The sequence below is a fragment of the Mastigoproctus giganteus genome, chromosome 11 (assembly GCF_048544385.1).
Source record: "Mastigoproctus giganteus isolate SK-2022 chromosome 11, ASM4854438v1, whole genome shotgun sequence".
Classification (NCBI taxonomy): Eukaryota; Metazoa; Arthropoda; class Arachnida; order Uropygi; family Thelyphonidae; genus Mastigoproctus; species Mastigoproctus giganteus.
The window spans coordinates 95,233,055-95,253,968 of NC_143585.1; the positions used below are offsets into that span (position 1 = coordinate 95,233,055).

Here is a 20,914-nt window from a genome sequence, read left to right on the forward strand (position 1 = left end):
CTCCCTTGCCTGGTGCCTTTCCACCCCCTCCCCCTTCGCCGGTGGTGGGACAGTCCCCCCCGGCGCCCCCTACTTTCTCCTGGTGAGGCATGGACCTGCCTCACTGACTTCTGGGGTTGCCTACACTATTATTATTTATTATTATCCGTTTATTTCCATAAGGAAACCACCCCGGGACGGCAAAGTGCCAGGAGGGTGCTAAGTACATATCAGGGTACGAGATACTACGTGCAGTGGGTTACATATACTGAACACGTAGTCTCGTCCCGAAATATTATATACACATTTTATGTTTAATATATACAGTATTTACACATTGATGATTCTGTACATACATTATACAACTGATATATTTACAATTCACTAATAATTCCATCTATAACATACATATTAACATAACTGTTACAGAAGGTATATTTTTACAGTCAACAAATTATTATTGTTCTTAAAGCAGAAAGTTTCTCTTTTACTCTAAATTCTTTGGTACTTTGCAGCCGATTCATATTTTGGTAAGTCTATACGAATCCTGGAAGATCTCTTTCCGGTATGTTGCATCCTCACACAGTTTTTCGGCATCTATGTGTAGTGAGTTAAATATTTTCGCTGCATTTGATGGGAAGAATCTTTGCAGGCTACTAAGATTGTTCAGGACTGAACGCAGTGGATTATTTACTTCTCCGCAACGTCTAGCAGTGGCACGCGGTTTGACTAGAATATTATCCAGGACTGGAGCATCCACTCTGCCTGTGAGCATTTGTGCGAGAGTGTGTATGTTCCTGTTAATTGTCCGCTGCATCCAGGGTGTGATGTTAAGGTTTGAGTAGAGAATGGCCCTTGAGATAGTAAAAGGGTGGCCAGCAACTCTGTTAAGCCATCGCAAGAACCAGTACTCGATCCCAAGGACGGACTTATAATGTGAATCTGGAGCTGAAGACCAGATTTGCGAGGCATACATTGCAATTGGCAGGACACACATTAAAATGTACTTGGTCGCTAGCTGAGGATCCCTAATTCCTACCAGTTCCTGTCTGGTAGCCCATAAAGCGGCGAATATTTTTGTCTTCATATGGGCGAAGTGTTGAGCAAAGGTGAGTCTGTCATCCCACTTAAGACCCAGGTCCAGGTGAGAGTGCACTTTTACCACATTAGACCCGTTCACAGAGATCGAGATGTCATTTTTATTCTGCTTGCAAGTTATGGTCATTTGAGCAGACTTCTGCGCATTAATACGGAGCCCGATGCAATCCAGGTAGCTCTCAAATTCTCTGATTGTGCTATTTGCCATCTGACAAATACCTTCTGCTGATTCATGGTCTTTGGAAGTGATGAAGAATTTTACATCGTCAGCATATGTTATAAAATTGTAGTACCGTGCAAGAAACGGCTCCAGGGCGGCCGCGAAGAGAGTAGCCGAAAGAACTCCTCCTTGTGGCACTCCTCGCGAGATGGTAAAGCAAGATTGTAGCTTTTGGTGCTTAACAATAAGTTTTCTATGTTCTAGCAGGCTGGTTATTATAGTTAACAAATTTCCTCTTACATTAAAATAATTCTTTAAAATCGCAATGAGCGCTGGAATTGAGACGTTGTCGTAGGCTGCGGAGATATCCAAAAAAATGATATCAATTTGCTTTTTCTCATTTAGTGCTTTCTGCACGCGAAAAAGGGTTTCCAGTAAGTTTGTTATTGTTGATCTACCGGAAATAACTGAGTGCAAATGTGGTGGTCTATGGCTGAAGCAGTGTTGATTGATGGTGGGAAGCAGTGCTTTTTCGAATACCTTCTGTAGGGTGCAACTGACAGAAATTGGTCTGTAATCCTTAGCCAATTTTGAGTGTTTAATCTTTGGTATTGGGGTTACAATGTAATTTTTCCAGGCTTGCGGGAAAGCTCCTGACCTAATGATTTCCTGATAGATGTGCAGTAATAGATCTATTATAAATGGGCTACTTATCTTAAGGATGAACATTGGAAATTTGTCTGGTCCAACAGTGGCCTTATTGGGCAGATCGTTGATTGCTTTCATTACGCTCTCTTTGGTGATTTGTATTTCACTCAAAGGAGGTCTTGTTGGTTCCTCTATTGCCGAATGGTTTCGCTTGGTTAAATCTTTCAGGAATTCAAAAATTTTGTTACCATTATCAGTGTTCTCAATTTGATTCAGTCCATGCAGGTTACTAAAAGTGTTATTAGCCCATTCCTTGAAAATGCATTCGGTCATATTCTCTGTGCTATTTCTATTGCTAGTAATTCTTTTTGCTCTTTTTAGTTTATTATGAACAACACTGCAGTGTGCCTCTCGTTTTGCTTTGATGAAATGTGCTCTTTCTTTCTTATAACGAATGTGATCGGCAGGATGACCCGTTCTTTGACTATCATCCCCATAGTTCTATCTTAACCCCCCAGCCTTAAGTCTCCCACCTACTCTATCTTTATGCCAGCGAATGCCCCACACACAAACACTTAATTATGTCAAAATTACCGTTCGTCCATTTTCTCGGCTTTTATTATGAAAGCGGTATCCCCCTCACGTAACGATCATCAAAACCGACGACGATGGATATATGTATCGCATATATATGGATCTGTCTGCACGTACGTGCATATAAAAGAGCGCGCGCGTTTTTTTTTTTTTTTTTTCTTTACTTCTTTCTTTAGTAACTTTTTTTCTTTCTTTAGTAACTTAAACCCAAATTACAAGGCACCCCATGAATGTTGTTGTGGCACCCCGGTTGAAAACCACTGCCTCGCCACTGAAATCTCAGGAAATTAGGTGGCAGGGCCTGCCAGAGTATCATTTAAAATACTGGTGTACCTGGTCTGCCTCCACGGGGCCAAGTGTGGGCAACGGTGGGCCCCAACCACTAAATGACCAGATGAACAAACGGTACACGGCATTACACATGTACAAAATCCATACAGTTTTAAACCTCTAGCATTGACAGTGTTCTGTTTCACACCCACAATGTATACTACGCGGAATGGGGGGGAACCCCTGGTGCCGTTTGACCCTAAACACACTTTACACTTTTTTTCTCATCATCTGAAGCAAGATTCCCCAAAATCTTTGGCACAGTGAGTACCAAGCTTTCTTCGAGAATATCAGAGGCGTCCGGATAAAGAATGGTCATCAATATCAAAAAAAAAAAAAAAAACAAATGTCGCTGTCAAAATGTTTCTCTTACTTGCATATACAGTATATTTTAACACACTGTGCTCGAGATAAAAGTACAGTATATTAAAGTACTACACTTTCGTCTCAAGAAAGAACCCAGAGTTCAAGAACTCTTGCTCTGAAATGTTGAACTAATAATAGAGTCGAAAGCAAATTTCAATCGCGGCAACAAACAAATGACAAAATATGAAAATTTGAACGTCATCATTAGTTAAAACGTAAACTATGAACTTGTCTTTCACAGCTTTATGTCACTTTGCATCCATTCAACACAGTGTACAGTGCTGACATCTGATGGCTGAAAGGTACACTATACAGTACTGGGCATGGGGATCAATACATGTCCCAATCGTTCCCATTTTACGGCCCGTGGCCCTGTGGACAGTCGTAAGCGTATTTGTGTCCCCTGGCTTTAAAACTAGCGTGTCACAAAGTACAGTTTTCACTTTGACTTTCGAAAATAATGTTTTTAGTAATATCCGATTTTTTTTGTTTTGCTTCTTATGTTCTGTGTATTTTTCTCAATATTTAATAATATTTTTATAACCCCATTATAAGAATGTCATTATTCTTAGTTGCTATTTAATAATTATTGGATTTTCGTATTTAATTAGTAAAATAAATTAAACTGTACATATATACAGGTTGATAAAGAAAATAAAATTCTTTTTCGAAAGATGCGTAATAAATTGGGACTTCTGATTGTTTTAACCATTATAACAATACTTAAATTGATTTGTAGTATTATTAAGGAAATATAATTTAACAGAACACGCCATTTTGAAAGTGTAACAAGCGGATTCTACTATATGGGATAAATTGATTTAATTAGGACGTACAATGATGGAAGATCCTACCTGTTGGAGCGCTGCATAAACTTGATGAATTAGAGAGCAGATTGGCATATGACAGTTAATGGAATAGTAACTTAACAGATTATGAGTATTCAGATTTGTACAGAAGATATGATTAAGATATATAGGGCGATTTCGGGTAACAACGTCTCCAGTTCATTGTTCTTACACAGTCTTGACGACTTTAACATCAGGGTACTCAAGTTAGTCTCTTTAGATGACTACACTATTCTTAGTGAATGCCAAGGAAATAATACCATATCAAATTTTTTTATTAAATGATAACTATACTAAATTTCGCGAATTAAAATTTTCTTGTTTAAACTCCAGAACGACCACCAGGTCAGAGGGGTTTACAAAAAATTATGAATAGAATTGTTAACCGTATTTAGTAGTCAAGGACTTGAACCACGGTACACTCGAAGAGTGTGCGCTTCACCGCCTTCGCTTCTGACCACTCGGCTTTGTTAAGCCCTTAAAAAATACAGTTTGGAGGCGCCGGGCATCGATCCCGGTACCTCTCGCATGCTAAGCGAGCGCTCTACCATCTGAGCTACGCCCCCTTGTTACTAGCAATTCCCTATTCGTGTAGTCTTTCTTTACTAGTATGGTTAATACCTTGTTTGACAGCTTTTGACTTCATCAATGGCCCTTTACAGCGCACTTAATAATGGAGCTAATGGATTGAGTTCATTATTATGATATTGCTAGCCAGCCTGTACCCTAATAGTTCCCTAATATTGGGCAACCTAAAGTTACCCAATATTAGGGAACTATTAAATGAAGTATCTAAAACATATTTTGGTTTTAAAAGAGGTTTGCCTGGCAAACGGATATACAAGTCAAATTGCCTAACTGAAGAAACTGTTTTGGTTGATTACACTGCCATCTTTTACACGGCGATATTGAACGCATATTCCATTGGTGACAGGAATCACTGTAATTATAAGTGGCTTATGTCATGATGCAGCAGAAGAAAAAAGGAAATAAAAAGAATAAACGATTAAACAAATGCAGATATCTAACGCTATTTAGCGCTACATAAATGGAGGAAAGAAGGGAAAAAAAAAAAAAAACATTTTGGAGGCGCCGGGCATCGATCCCGGTACCTCTCGCATGCTAAGCGAGCGCTCTACCATCTGAGCTACGCCCCCTTTTCACAAACACCTCACTATTCGTCTAGTCTTTCATGACTGGTATGCTTAATACCTTGTTTGACAGCTTTTGACTTCATCAATAGCCCTTTACAATGCACTTAATAATGGAGTTAATGGATTGAGTTCATTATTATGATATTGCTAGCCAGCCTGTACTTTTAATCTTATTAAATAATACAGGAAAGCAGAAATTTAACAACAATTAACAACACCTGCGACAAGAGGATTACAATGCCTAGATTTAATTTATAATAACGCACAAGATTATTAACTTAATAGACAATTCCTTACGATTATCCTCCGACCACAGTGCGCTTTCAATGGAAATTGCTCTTCGAAGACAGGCTGCCGACCAGAACTGTGGCAGATATCAGGGTAATGAATCGAATTTGATATTTTCCACAAAATATATTAAATGCGAAGTCATCTTGCAATATAACTTTCAAAGTCTACATAAGATGTCCACTGAAGAATCCATAGACGAGATTTCGCTGTTACTTTTGCATGTTTCCTGTCTAGGAGCAGCGAAAGTATTAAAGATCTCCGAGAGAGCGAACTCTTGGTTCACTCCCCAAGTTAAAGTTATGTTTAAAAGAAGCAAAAGCTCTACCGAAAGTGGAAAAGAACTGGGCACGCGACTGATCGGAGTATGTACAAATGGGAAAGGGCAAAGTTCATTCGACTGAAAAGACAAGCATACTTTGAGATTCTGAAGGAAAAACTAAAAAAAAGGAAAGAGAACAGTAAGCAAGAAAAACAACAATATGAAATGATGGACCAGCTTTTTAAAGAGTGGACAGAAGTCACATTCGGAAAGACTCTGAATGAAAAGCAGAAAAATTGTGAGGAAAACATCCGCGAGATGCAGAAAATGATTTAAAAACTGATGGATACCATTGACACTAACCAAACTAGAGCTAGAAACATATTACGTGAAATAATATCACCAGGGAAAACTTAAAGGAAGCAATTAACTCGCTCCCCAGTAAAGCAACGATGGGGATGGACCAGTCCTCGCTATTCGTGGTAAAAATATGCAGTGTTTACATAATCGACCCGCTCCACCACCTCTTCCAACAAATACTATGTGAGGGGGTTATCCCGAAAGCATGGAAGAGATATTATGTAAAACCAGTTCCAAAAATAAACAATCCTAAAACCAGTAAAGATTTCAGGCCCATCCCAATCGGATGCTCTCTGCAAAAAAATATTTGAGAACGCAATCCTAAACACCGTCAATCAGCACTGCTTTAGGGACAGGCCAGAATACTTGCATTCTGTGCTTCCTCGAAGGTCGACTATTACAAATTTAATGGAGACTCTACTACGGATACAGCGAGCGTCAAATGATAAACAACAGTTGGACATCGTTTTCCGGATGTAGCAGCGGCCTTCGACAACGTCTCTGTCCCAGCTATGACAGTAATCCTGAAGGAGTATTTCCTCATTACAGGAAGCACTTTAAGTGTTCTGACTTTCAAGAAAGGCATATTATTGCAATAAACAACACCGATTTCGTTGTACGCATCGACTATCGTGTCATTGGTCCCCGAGAACAACATCAAAGCCTTCTTAGGAGTGGAATACTGGCTCCTGAGATCCTGATCCTATTTAGCCATCTGGCTAAATAGGATCGCCGGGAAACCGTTTAGCATTTCAAGAGCGGTCTTGTATGCCAATCTTAATCTTGACATCACACCCTGGAAGTATGTCATCATAACTAGAAACATCTTAACTCTGGCAAAGCTACTAATGGAGAGAATACATGCGCCGAAAGTTGAAAATCTTGTTGTTGTTGTTATGGATGTTTAATGGCACATAAGCATCTATGGCTATAATGTGCTTATTCATTTATTATATAAAGAGAAGAGAAATTTCCGTAAAGTCAGAAAAAATTCTGAAATCAGAACTGATTAAAAAGCCCAGTTTGCCTGAGGAAGTAAAAAAATTCAGAAATATTTGCCTTATCACCAATGAGATTTTCAAGAGTTATTGGTTTACAAAGATTAACCAGTGATAGCAAGGTTGAAGTTCTATCTTCTTTATAGTAGGGACAGTGAACGAGAATATGTTTCGCAGTCCGATTTATAGAACGATGTGGACACTGTGGTGAATCATCTCCAGTGAGCAAATGTAGGTGGTTCAGATGGGTGTGACCCATTCTTGCTCTTGAAAGGACAACTTCTTCTCATCTTGATGTACGGACACTGGAGCGCCAAATTCTTGGATTCTGTTTAAACTAAAAGAGACTATACATTAATGCATGCAGCATTAATGATCAATGTATAGTCTGATGTTGGAACACAGATATTGGTTAAATCTAAGGTGGATGGATTTTTTGCATCTTTATCGGCCAGTACATTGCCAAAAATACCAGAATGGGCCGGAATCCAACAGAAAGTCACCCGTTGATGGTGTACTTCAATTTGCAGTAATAAGTTTCTGATTTTGTTTAGAACTGAGTGAACGTTACCTGAGGAATTACATAATGCCATGATTGAGCTCAGGGAATCAGCATAAATAACAGCTTTTAAAGAACAGCCAGAACAGAGATTTTCTAAGGCTAGTTTAATTGCATATAATTCAGCTGAGAAGATACTAGATCCAGATGGCAGGGACGCTGAAATAATGGTATTCAGAAACACTGCAACTGCTCCAACGTTAGAATTAGATTTAGAGCCATCTGTATAAATTGGGGAAAATCGGTAGATTGTTGAGTGTGAACTGCATGTTGTTTGACAGTGGATGCTGTTAAAACATTCTTTCCCCATCAGCAGAGTTGAGTGGGATGTGACGTACAACTTTGTATCTTGACAGCATACTTCAGTAACAGTGCTTTTCTGCGTAACCTTAGCGGGGATTCGTGAGCATTAATGTAGAGTCTGTGGGCTGGCGATGTTCTGAATGTACCAAGTGCAATTCTCAAAGCACTGTGTTGAACTGGATTAAGCCAGCGCAATGCACTCGCTCTGGCAGAATCGTAGATGGCAACCCCATAATACAGACGTGACCTGATTAATGCCCTGTATAATCGAAGTAGAGAGATACGATCCCAAACCCCATGTCTGGGCGGCTATAGCTCTGAGTATGTTAAACTTTTTTAGACAGGAAGTACGTATATTTTTAATATGATATAAGAAGTTTAATTTGATGTCTAGGATTAATCCTAGAAATCGGGTGTTATTAGTGATTGGGATGGATATATTAGAGATTCAAATTTAAGGTTCCGGGTAAAACTTGCGTTGTCTACAAAAATGTATAGCAACTGTTTTCTGCTGCGGGAGTCGATAGCCATTGCGGCTGGCCCATTGCTGTATTTTATGAAGTGATATTTGAAGCTGTCTTTCAATAGATCTCATGTTTTGGGAACAGCAAGAGACAGAAAGGTCATCTGCATAAAGGTAAGTCTCTAGTATATTTGGAAGTTGTTTAGTAATGGAATCTATTCTAAGAGCGAAAAGAATGGCACTCATTAGTTATTCATGAGGAACATCTCTTCTTGAATAAACGTTGTGGAAAGGGCATGCTAGTATCGAACTTGAAAAGATCTAGTATGTAGAAAATTCTTCACAAATATAGGAAGGTTGCCCCGCAAGCCAAGAGAGTAAAGATCTCTAAGTATGCCATGCTGCCAAGTAGTGTCAAAAGCCTTCTCTATATCTATTGAAACCATTACTAGATGTTCGTGTTTTACAAAGGCATTACGAATGGCAAATTCAACCTCAACCATAAGATCCAAGGATGACCTGTTTTGAGGAAAGCCATACTGACTATGGCCCATTAGCTGTTCTGAATCTATGATCCAGACGAGTCTATTGTGGACAATTCTTTCAAGGATTTTGCTGAGACGGCTTGAGAGAGAGAGAGATATTGGTCTATAGCTATGGGGGTTGGTTGATTGGTTGGTTGGTTGATTATCTGTTTTAGTCATTATACGTTTTGCTTGAATTACATTTTGTCCCTGCATCTCTTGAGTTATTTCTTCCTCTGTGACATTTAGGAGGTCCCAACTGGATATCACACCCTTAGATGAATTTAGGGTTGCGTGAGGAGATATTTTTACTGGAATGCCAGCAAAGTTCGTGATCTGTAAAAGTTTCTCAGAATGCCTGTTGTTCATAGTTTCTACTAACAGGTCTCTTAATTGCAGTCTCTTAAAAGTCTTAGGAGATCCTGCAATACCTTCCAGATGTTTTTGTATTACGAAGGGAGACAGTTTGCTCATAGACTGACTAGTGAGGGAGTGGAAAATTAAAAATGATGGGCAAGGTTGCTCCATCTGATTAATCTTCTGTCTCTTTGGATGATCTAAGACTCTAAGGGTGCTTACACGTAGAACGCAGGTGACCGCTTACTTGGAAACAGCAGCCTAAATGAACAATGTAAGTCAATGGGAGTGCATACACTAAGAGCGTGTGGACAGCGGCATCGCTTCTTGTTTTAATCTCCCAGCTTACCTTAACAATTTAAGCTTACTGGTGTCAGGGAAGTACAGATGTCACTCAACTGGGTACGCGTTGTTCACACCTCTGATATTAATCTGGCCTTCGGGCAATTTTTAGAACTGCTGTTGCTGTAGAAAAAACTTGTAATCCAAAAGTTTTAAACATGGATACTGAAATTTTGATTTCAGACTGACTTTTATGGATTTATGTTAAACGTGCAATATGGGATAAAAGTGTCAAACTGCATTAAATACCATGGAGAAATGCTGAAAATATATATAAAATAATAAAAAAATACCATTATATTTTTTTATTTTCTCAAAGTACCAACAGTTCTTTCTTTTCTTCTTATATTTATTTGTAAAGTGCTAATAAATACCGTATGTAGAAATAGTCGGTCAGTCAGTGTTTTTATTATTCGAAATGGAAGCAGCGTTTCTCTATTCGTTCTAAATATTTAGAAACTTCCAATTCGTTACATAAATTATGATATTCAAAATTTTGCCTACTGTAATGTACAGACATTGGGTATGCCCATCAGTTCCTTATTGTTTTCAATCTTGAAAAAAAAATTAAATAAATAATCGTTATGACAACGAAGAAATAGTTTTGGAATATCTAAATTGAACTTTTCATTACTTCAGTTTCTAGATTTATACTTATTGTTTCTAAAAACATCACATTAAATTTTATTATCATTGAAAACAATAAGAAACTTTTTTTAAAAAAAGTTTCTTATTGTTTTGCTTTGTACAACAAATTGCAGCCTGCACGGTGCGTAAAATATGCATTATATTTTAAATGAAGACAGTAACTGATAACACCCGTCGGTTCATATTTCCTCCCTTCTAATTCATCTCGGTTTTCCTTCTGCAGTTAACATTAAATGAAAATTAATTAATATGAAAAATGTATGTTGCATGATTTTCATTACTAAGCTATACCTAAAATTCACTGATAATCATCGAAATTTAATCCGTTAATGGAAAATGCGATTCATCCCCCTGTCCACCAAGTCACGCGAGACAGTGGGGGTCCGCAAAAACGTATCGGAATTGGTTAGTGCTGGTTGTGCTGATCCACCTGCTTGCTTAAATGAATTTTTATTTAAGCTCGCTGGTTGTCGACGCCACACATTCATTGCAACATGGACATTGAAGCTCTTTTTTCCAAAGTTTATCTTCGACGACCAGTATGGGATAAAACTGAAAAACTACATTCGAAGAGGAATGCTGTGGAGAAATGTTGGAAGGAAATATGCTGTTTCTTGTATTCTGTGTATCTTGTAAACTCCTCTGACTGTTCGGTCGTCCCGCAGTATAAACAGAAAATTTATTTATTTATGTATATATATATATATATAACGTATAAATCCAGTAAAATATCTTTAATACTTTGATATATATATATATATATATATGAAATCTATTTTATATTAAATATATATGGTATGAGGTACAGAAGTATATAACCTGGTTAATATTTGTATTACGCTGGGTTTTTTTTTTTTTTTTTAGTTTTTTTTTATAAATATTTTGTTAGATAATATGAATCAGAGCTGTAATACTCAATATGTTCTACGTTGATAATAATATTAGTAAATTAATAAGAGGAGTTTACCTCAATATAGTACGTGGAACACTTCCGTATGATACCCTCCAGAAATTAAAACGGAAAAAACGAAAAAATCGACAACTTACCGGTACATTAAAGTAAAATATAAATAATTAAAGCAAAATATAAATAATTAAATAATCAATTTAACACAATTCAAAATCAATTCAAAACAATTAAAATTCAAATTAACGCAATTAAAAGAATCTAACGAAAATATTCAAAACGATTTTCCTTCCTGAAGCTGACAATGCTTTTCGACCGACTGTCGTGATCACAGGAATGAAAATTACCGAATCAGGCTAAACCTGCAACTTAAATAGTGATTATGTGTCTTCGCGCATGCGCGTAAAGGTCCACGCATCGGAGATCAAATATGGCCGCCGAACATTAACAGAATTCTCGTGTAATTTAATTTCAACGGTTTCTGCAATTAATAGTCGCGTATAATTACGTTGAACGTTAAGTATTTTGGCCTCGTTAAATAAAAAAGTATGTTTTTCGTTAATGGCATGAAACGCTAATTCTGACGCTGCTGAACGAGAAGCACGAACTGAGGCTTCGTGTTGATTTACACGGATATTAAGAGAAAACCGCGTGGAACCCTGATAAGACGAGTCGCAATCACCGCAAGAAATGTTGTATACTAGATCATTAATTTGTGTTGCGAACGCCGAAAGAACCGAGCGATTGTTCAGTATAGTGTGTAACTTCCGTATAGGCCTAGCTATAATTTTAAATTCGGTATCTTTAAAGAATCTGTTAAGTTGTTTGTGCCACTGTTCAACATATGGGACAGAAATAAAGTATTTTTTGATATTACTATTGTTGATTGGTGCAGTATTTTGTATCCTATCCTTAGCTTGTACCCTAATTCGATTTATAGTGTTAATGGGATAACCCCTGTTCAAGAATCTGCTAGTTAATATTTGTATTTCTGAGTCTAAAGCAGAATCCGTCGTTGAATATTTATAGGCATTTAGAAATTGATTAAAGATAATCGATCTTTTGTAGGTGAACGGGTGGTAGCTATTATAATGTAGAAGCATGCCGGTGTTTGTGGGTTTTCGATAGATGCTAAATTGTATTTTGTTCGAGTCCCGGGTAAGCGTGAAATTTAGAAAGTTTAATGACTTAGTATCCGTATCTTCCCTTTCCAATGTAAATTTGAGTCTAGAATGAATATTATTAAACGAATGTAAAATATCTTGGATAGTACTACTATCGGTAATAACTAGAACATCGTCTAAATACCTCCCATAGTATGTGATACGGGGACGAAAAGGTGTCAAATGTATCTGCTCAATCGTTGAGAGATAGATCTCTGACATTAAGCCACTCAGGCTCAAACCCATTGGTAATCCAAAAATTTGTTTGTACACCTTGTCTCGAAAGGTGATGTAGTTAGCCTCAACTAATAGTTTAATTAAGTGAAAAATCTCCTTTATAGGCAGCTTCGTATAATTAATCGGTGTCGAGTTTTTATTTAACATATCCCAAATAATATCTAATGTGTATTCAACGTTTACATTCGTATATAATGAGGTAACATCTAGTGAGAATAAATTGTCATTGTCGCCGAGTCTACAGTCTTTAAGATTATTAAATAATGTATCGTAATTCTTAATCCCAAATTGTATAACCTGTCTAAAAGGTTTTATAATGTTATATACATGTGTGGCTAAGGCTGAAAATGCCGAGTTCCTGTAGGAAACAATAGGTCGAATCGGAAATCCAGGCTTGTGTAATTTTACCTGACCAAAAAGTGCAGGAATATTGTATGTTCTGGACTTCAATTCCTTCAACTGAACCATAGTAATGTAGTCGTTTTTACGATATGTGGTTAACGTTTTATTGTATTGATTTACCAAATTGGTAAACAGTGTCGGGTCCACTTCACGATAAGTGGAGGTATCAGACACAACTGAATCTAACTTATTAATATAATCATGTTTATCTAGTATTACCACTGTGTCTCCTTTATCTGCCCTCTGTATAATAATGTCCTTATTTTCTCGAAGTTCTCGTAAAGCTGAACTGTCATGTGTATTCAATTTAGGAAGTCGCGTTTCTTTTATGTTATTCACTACTTGGTTAACTTGTTGAATAAATACATCTTTTTGTGGAACACTACGAAGTCCAAATTCAATATCAATTACGCATTGTTTTTTTGGCAGTTTTCGAGGTGGTAAATTATAATTTAATCCTTTGGATAAAAGTGAAATCTGGTCCTGCGATAGTGTACACGAGGAAAGATTTGTAACCTGTTGATATGTCGGTTCGTTGGATACTGGGTGAGGGGGTGTTCGTGAACTAGCCGACATATTCTGTGGTAGAGCGTTATGTGTCTGTGGGGGGGATGTCACCCAACTCGTGTGAACTTGGTCGCAAGCTCGCGACAATGTGTTAGAATTCGCATGAACGTGTCTTGAACTATTCGATAATGTTTGCAACTTATTAACGTGTCTTGAACTATTCGATAATGTTTGCAACTTATTAACGTGTCTGTTTTTTATTTCTGAGGCTTGTGCTTCCCGTCGCAAATCTATGGAGGTCTTCAATACAGACCAATCGTTCGGATGTAGATAATTTTTTAATTTATCGCGAAGCTTCCTAACCTGGGAAAGGTATTTTTGTTTATCGGAATATCGAGATTTTAAGGCAAGCTTAACAATATTACGTGATGTCGCCAGTGATAGTTGTTTTATGCCTGAAATTTTTCGATTTAAATTCACCCTGGCAAACTTCGGAACGATGTTGTTTTGAAGGCAATATTTTAGGAAAGAAATATGGTAACTTTGGGCCGAGTACCTTAGTGTAGATTTAATGTAATTTTGTACCAAGCCATTCAAAAAATCTCCCATAATTGTGTGTATCGATAGTATACTACTGGAGAGACAGGAAGTGAATGAAATAGTCAATAAGAGTTTGAAAATTAATTAGATAGTATGAATCAGAGCTGTAATACTCAATATGTTCTACGTTGATAATAATATTAGTAAATTAATAAGAGGAGTTTACCTCAATACATACTTTTTTATTTAACGAGGCCAAAATACTTAACGTTCAACGTAATTATACGCGACTATTAATTGCAGAAACCGTTGAAATTAAATTACACGAGAATTCTGTTAATGTTCGGCGGCCATATTTGATCTCCGATGCGTGGACCTTTACGCGCATGCGCGAAGACACATAATCACTATTTAAGTTGCAGGTTTAGCCTGATTCGGTAATTTTCATTCCTGTGATCACGAGAGTCGGTCGAAAAGCATTGTCAGCTTCAGGAAGGAAAATCGTTAGATTCTTTTAATTGCGTTAATTTGAATTTTAATTGTTTTGAATTGATTTTGAATTGTGTTAAATTGATTATTTAATTATTTATATTTTACTTTAATGTACCGGTAAGTTGTCGATTTTTTCGTTTTTTCCGTTTTAATTTCTGGAGGGTATCATACGGAAGTGTTCCACGTACTATATTGAGGTAAACTCCTCTTATTAATTTACTAATAAATATTTTGTGTGGACTGTATAATCGAAAATCGATGATATTTGATTATATGACCAAATTATGAATTTTAAGGAATTTTTCAGAGAAAAAGATGATAACTGGGCAAGAAAATACATTTCATTTCAATTTATATATATATATATACTTATAATTGAATAATGTTTGAAATAATTAGAAACTGAATCTTACATAAAAAAGGGTAAAACATACATCAGAGGCAGCAAAAAGCATTTTCCTCTACATGATGCTTGAGATATAAACTTAAATGAGAATAATGATAAAAAATGGCATGGCAAGACAGAAGAGTGAAAATTGTGAAATTATACATAATCAACCAACAGGGAGGGAAGACAATAAAAATTATTCATTTTTCGATTTGTAGCTATGCTACCTCCTCTCATCTTTCCAGTTTTTTTTTTTTTTTTTCATTCTCCTCAACTGTTATTAATACATAACGCGTATTTATGTGTAGTAACTTCTGAACACTTCGCAACTTTAGCGGGTTTTTTTTCCCTTCGATAAATTTTTAATTCTTCCCCTGCAGCAACATTATTCTCTTTCTCTTTCAATTATTTCAGCGCTCATTCCAACGAATATTTAATCGAATGTCCTGCAATGGGCATTAGTAAACAACCCACTCCCTCTCTTTTCCACTAATTATTTATCTTTTGATAAGTTCTCACCTGAAAATTACGGGACACCCACTGAATTGCAGGAAGAGATAATCGAAAATTTTACGGTAGCGGTTTTACCTGAGAGCTAAAGGGATTAACGTTCCGCAATACAGTAGCGCCCGTAAAACCTACCCCAGTGAGAAGTTGCACGGGTCACTGCTTTCTATGTGTTCATACCCAGTGAGAAGCTTTAGCTGCGTACGCTGCTGGTTCCAAGTAAGCGGTCACCTGCGTTCTACGTGTAAGCACCCTAAGAGTGCTCTCACGTAGAACGCAGGTGGCATGCTTACTTGGGACCAGCAGCTACAGGTAGCCTAAATGAATCCCCCAGCTTACCTCAACAAATTAAGCTTGCTGATTCCTAGGGAAGTACAGATATTACTGAACTGGGTACGCGTTGCTCGCACCTCTGGCCTTTGGGCAATTATTAGCAGTACTGTTGCTGTAATTTATGTAAAATGGGCAATATGGAACAAAAGTGTCAATTAACTGGATACGCATTGCATATAAAAAGGAATACCACGGAGAAATGTTAGGAAGGAAAAATATTAATACCATTTATTGTTCGAATTTGAAACAACGTTTCTTGATTCGTTCTGATATATTTAAAAATTGCCCTTTGTGTGTGTGTGTGTGTTATGGGTGTTTATCGGCGCATAAGCTGCTGTGGCTATAATGCGCCTATTCACATGAAAGAGCTAAAAACATAATTTAGGCGTAACAACTTGTTTGCGTTTATAGAGATATTTAAAATTTATCATAGAATCCAATTATTTTCAGATATGAGAAAAATTCATTGATGTTTGCATCATCTCCAATAATATGTTGTAATGTCATTGGTTCTTGTAGATTTTTCAGGGAACTCAGGACGGATGTTCTGTCCTGTTGATAGTGAGGGCAGTCAATCAGAATATGTTTGACTGTTAATTTTTCTGAACAGTATGGACATTGAGGAGGATCTTCGCCTCTGAGCAGATGGAGGTGGGTCAGATATGTGTGTCCAATACGTGCCCGTGCAAGAACCACTTCTTCTCTTCGCACTGTTTTTGTGCTAGAGTGCCAATGTTTTGGATCCTGTTTCAACTGGTAGAGTTTATTATTCTTTTGTTTGTGCCATAGATCTTTCCACTTCGCGAAACATGCTGTTTGTATGATGTGACAGTAGTCAGAGGCTGGAATCGGAATGGAGGTTAAATCAAAGGTTGACGGATTTTTAGCATTTACATCAGCAAGTTCGTTACCCATTATCCCTGAATGTGCTGGGATCCAGCAAAAGGTCACTGATTGATGACCTTCAATTTGTAACAGGAGTCTTCTAATTTGATTTAACACAGGATGAGCCTTGTAGAAAGAGTTTTGCATTGCGGTTATTGAGCTGAGAGAGTCTGTGTATATAACATATTTTATAGATGGGTAGAGATTCAGGTTGTCTAAAGCTAGTTTTATTGCATGAAGTTCTGCGGAGAAGCTGCTATACTCAGGTGGAAGGGCAGCCGAGATGATAGTAGACGGAAATACTGCCGCTGCTCCTACGGCTGAATGTGATTTGGAGCCATCAGTATATATGGGCAAAAAATCAGCGTATTTCTGAATATGACTTGCATGGAGTTGTTTCACACTGAGCGTTGGTAGACGATTCTTTCCCCACTTTTCAAGATAAGTATCCAAATATAACTGAGGAGGAGGAATCCATGGCGGTTGGGAGTAATTCATTACATGTTTCCTGTTGAAAATTTTAACGTTCCAACTCTGCGTTAATTCAATAAGGCGTAAGCCTGCCGGTCTTATTTTACTGGGTTTATTTCTATAAAGGTTTTGCAGTGGTGGATTAAAGAGATATGGTCCAATGGGATGCTGAAAGCAACTTTGTATTCGGGCTGCATACTTAAGAAGCAGCGTTTTTCTGCGGAGGTGAAGGGGGGGCTCATGTGCTTCAATATACAAACTATGAGTAGGAGATGTCCTGAAAGCACCAAGTGCAATCCGCAATGCGCTATGCTGTATAGGATCCAGCCATCGTAGTGTACTCTTACGGGCAGAATCATAAAGGGGAGCACCATAATCCAATCGGGATCTGATCAATGCTCTATATAAAAGCAAGAGAGATGTACGGTCTGCTCCCCAAGACAAGGCAGATAAAGCTCTTAGTATGTTCAGCTTTTTGAAGCAGGATATACGCACAGATTTAATGTGCTCAAGGAAATTCAGTTTCCTGTCAAGGATTAATCCCAAGAGTTTGATGTTGTTAGTCACTGGAACAGTAAAGTTTTGCATCTGAAGTTCGGGATCTGTATGCATTTTCCGTTGATTACAAAAGTGGATTGCAACAGTTTTCTTCTGTGATAGATGATAGCCATTTAACTCTGCCCACCTTTGGACTTTATTTAAAGATATCTGCAGCTGTCGTTCAATGGATCTCATATTCAGAGAATGGCAAGAAATAGAGAGATCATCGGCATAAAGTTAGGTCTCAACAGTATTTGGAAGATCTTTTGTGATGGAATCGATTCTTAGGGAAAATAGGGTTGCACTCAGTACGGACCCTTGTGGCACTCCTTCTTCCTGTAAAAATGACTTAGAAAGCGAGTTGCGGTATCGAACTTGAAACGAACGAGTCCTGAGAAAGTTCCTGATGAATATAGGAAGGTTGCCTCGTAGACCTAGAGCATGGAGGTCACTGAGAATGCCACGACGCCAGGTAGTATCAAATGCCTTTTCTATGTCTATGGAAACCATAACAAGATGTTCATTTTTCACAAAGGCATTACGAATTGCAAACTCAGCTTTGATCATGAGATCTAAGGAGGACCTGTTCTTTCGAAAGCCATGCTGTTTATTGCTAATTAGTTGTTGCGTTTCGATGATCCAAACAAGGCGATTATGGATCATTTTTTCAAGTAATTTACCGAGGCAACTGGATAGAGAAATAGGTCTATAACTGTTAGGACTGGTAGAATCTTTACCGGGTTTCAAAAAGGCAAGAACTGTGGCATGATGCCAAGAGCTGGGATAAATGTTTTCCATAAATATCCGGTTATAGTAGACCAGTAGTATTTGTAAGTTTCTGTCACCAAGGTTTTGTAACATAATGTAAGATATTCCATCTGGTCCAGAGGCACTGTTGCGTGTTGTTTTAATGACATGTATAAGTTCATGATATTGAAGAGGCTGATTATATGGAAAAGAAACTGAGGTTCGAAAATTGATGGCTCGTTGTTCAGTCTTGGTCTTTATTTTCTGGAAATCCGGAGAAAAATTTGATGCCGCAGAAACTTCGGCAAAAGTTTTAGCCAAGGCATTTGCAATGTCTTGAGGAGCAGATAGTTCTTGCCCATTCCATGAAAGAATTGGTGAAGGGGTGGTTGGAAATTTTCCAGAAATCTGCCTGATTTTCTTCCATATTAACCTGGAGTTAGTGTTTCTGTTTATGGTAGATGCAAACCGAATCCAAGAATTTTTCTTTGCTTCTCTTTGAATGCGACGTGCTTTTGCTCTTAGTTTCTTGTAATTGATAAGATTAGCTGTGGTTGGGGATCTACGAAATAAATTCCACGCTTTATTTTTTAACTTCTTAGCTATTGTGCATTCTTGATTCCACCAATAGTTAAGGTGCCGTCGGAATTGGGGATTCGACAATGGAATTGAACATTTAGCTGCAGATATTATATGAGAAGTGATATAATCTGTGGCTTCATCTATTGACTGTGTTCGTATATATTGTTCATCCAGGGTGACAACTGATCGAAATTTGACCCAGTTAGCTTGAGAGAACTTCCATTTCCTGCAGGGTATAACTAACGGTGGTTGTGCAGTGAGCAGATCGCAAATAATCGGAAAATGGTCACTGCCCATGGGATCGTCCATAACAGACCATTCTATAATTGGAAACAGAATCGGGGAACATATTGATAGATCGATTGCAGAGGTTTGTCCAGTTGGTAGTTGTATGTGAGTAGGTGCACCAGTATTAAGAAGAGTAAGGTTTTCCTTATCCAGAAAGGTTTCAATTAAGCGGCCATGTATATCTAATTTTGTAGATCCCCATAAGGGGTTGTGGCCATTGAAATCACCCAAGAGACAGACAGGGGGTACTAATTGCATTAGCAGGTTTTCAAGGTCTTGGTAAGAGAAGGTATGACTTGGTGGGAGATAGACTGATACCAGTGTTAAAGCAATCTGGGTTATCAAACGTACGGCGACAGCTTCAATTGTAGTTTGCAAAACAATTTGCTTGGTCGGGATATTTGAGCTGACTAAGATGGCCACTCCCCCACGGGCAGTATTTGAATTATTACGATCGTGCTGATAGATGGCATAGTTCTTTATGTTGGTGGAAATTTGCGGAGTTAGATAGGTTTCCTGTAGACAGAAACCAACTGGAGAGTAGCGGTTAATTAAGACTTGAATGTCATTAAGGTTGCTACGAAATCCTCTACAATTCCATTGTAGAATGTAAGGCATTACTGATGTTTAGTAGAAGAAGCTGCTTCTGACTGTTTTTTTAATGTAACTGTCTTGTGACGTTCAGGCCTTGGTTTGTCTTTTTTTGGGAATAATGGTCGACCGGTGTCCATTTCTTCTTCCGCATATATTTCTAAGATCGGTTCTTCCTGTCTGGATGAGTCAATGGTATCCATAGACGTTTCTTGGATATTCTTTTTTAAATTTGAGTTACGATTATTCGATATAGAAGAAATCACTGGGGGAGGAGCAGGAGATGTAGCTGGTACTGTAAGTGCAGTATTACTTGCTTGGTTCAACTGTTTCGGGAGATTGGACTGTTGCTGAGAGAGAACAGTCCGAGCCCACTCAGCGATTGAGGTGGTAGAAGGGACTGTAACATCAGTTTGGGTGGCTACTGATTGATATTTTTGCGTAATATTGGCGTATGTACGTTTATTCATATTGGGAGCAATTAATTTCCGTGCTTCCTGAAAGCTCACTTTATTTTCTATCTTATATTTAACGATTTGCTTTTCAGTTTTCCATCTGTCACATGTCCTTGAGTAGGCAGGATGGTTTCCCTTACAGTTGGGACAAGTCATTTCTTTTGCCAAGCAGTCACTTTGGGTGTGGTCAGCGGACCCACAATTAGGACAAACCTGGTTTCCTCTGCACGCCGTTTGAGAGTGGCCATACTTCTGGCACTTAAAACATCTCAATGGGTTAGGAATATATGGTCTAATGCGGCAGAGTAGGTAGCCTGCTTTTATCGATGGTGGTAGATTTGGCGTGTTAAAAGTTAGAATAATATTCCTTGTTGGTGTGAGTATATTTTCTCTTTTCACCATAATTCTTCTCACAGCAATAACATTTTGATCTTGAAGCTCTAGTGTTATCTCCTCCTCAGTGACATTCAATAGATCCCAGCTGGATATAACGCCCTTAGATGTATTTAGGGTAGCATGGGGAGAAACTTTTACTGGAATTCCAGCAAAGCTTGTAAGTTTAAGCAGTTTCTCTGAATGTTTACAATTCACTGTTTCC

General features: G+C 37.9%; 2 non-coding genes across 2 annotated transcripts; both read right to left on the bottom strand.

The window, feature by feature from the left end:
* Nucleotides 1–4,516: 4,516 nt before the first annotated feature.
* TRNAA-AGC (transfer RNA alanine (anticodon AGC)) lies at nt 4,517–4,589 on the bottom strand. Its single transcript has one exon. It is a non-coding gene; the product is annotated as a tRNA-Ala (tRNA).
* Nucleotides 4,590–5,107: 518 nt separating this feature from the next.
* TRNAA-AGC (transfer RNA alanine (anticodon AGC)) lies at nt 5,108–5,180 on the bottom strand. The gene has a single exon. It is a non-coding gene; the product is annotated as a tRNA-Ala (tRNA).
* Nucleotides 5,181–20,914: the final 15,734 nt, after the last annotated feature.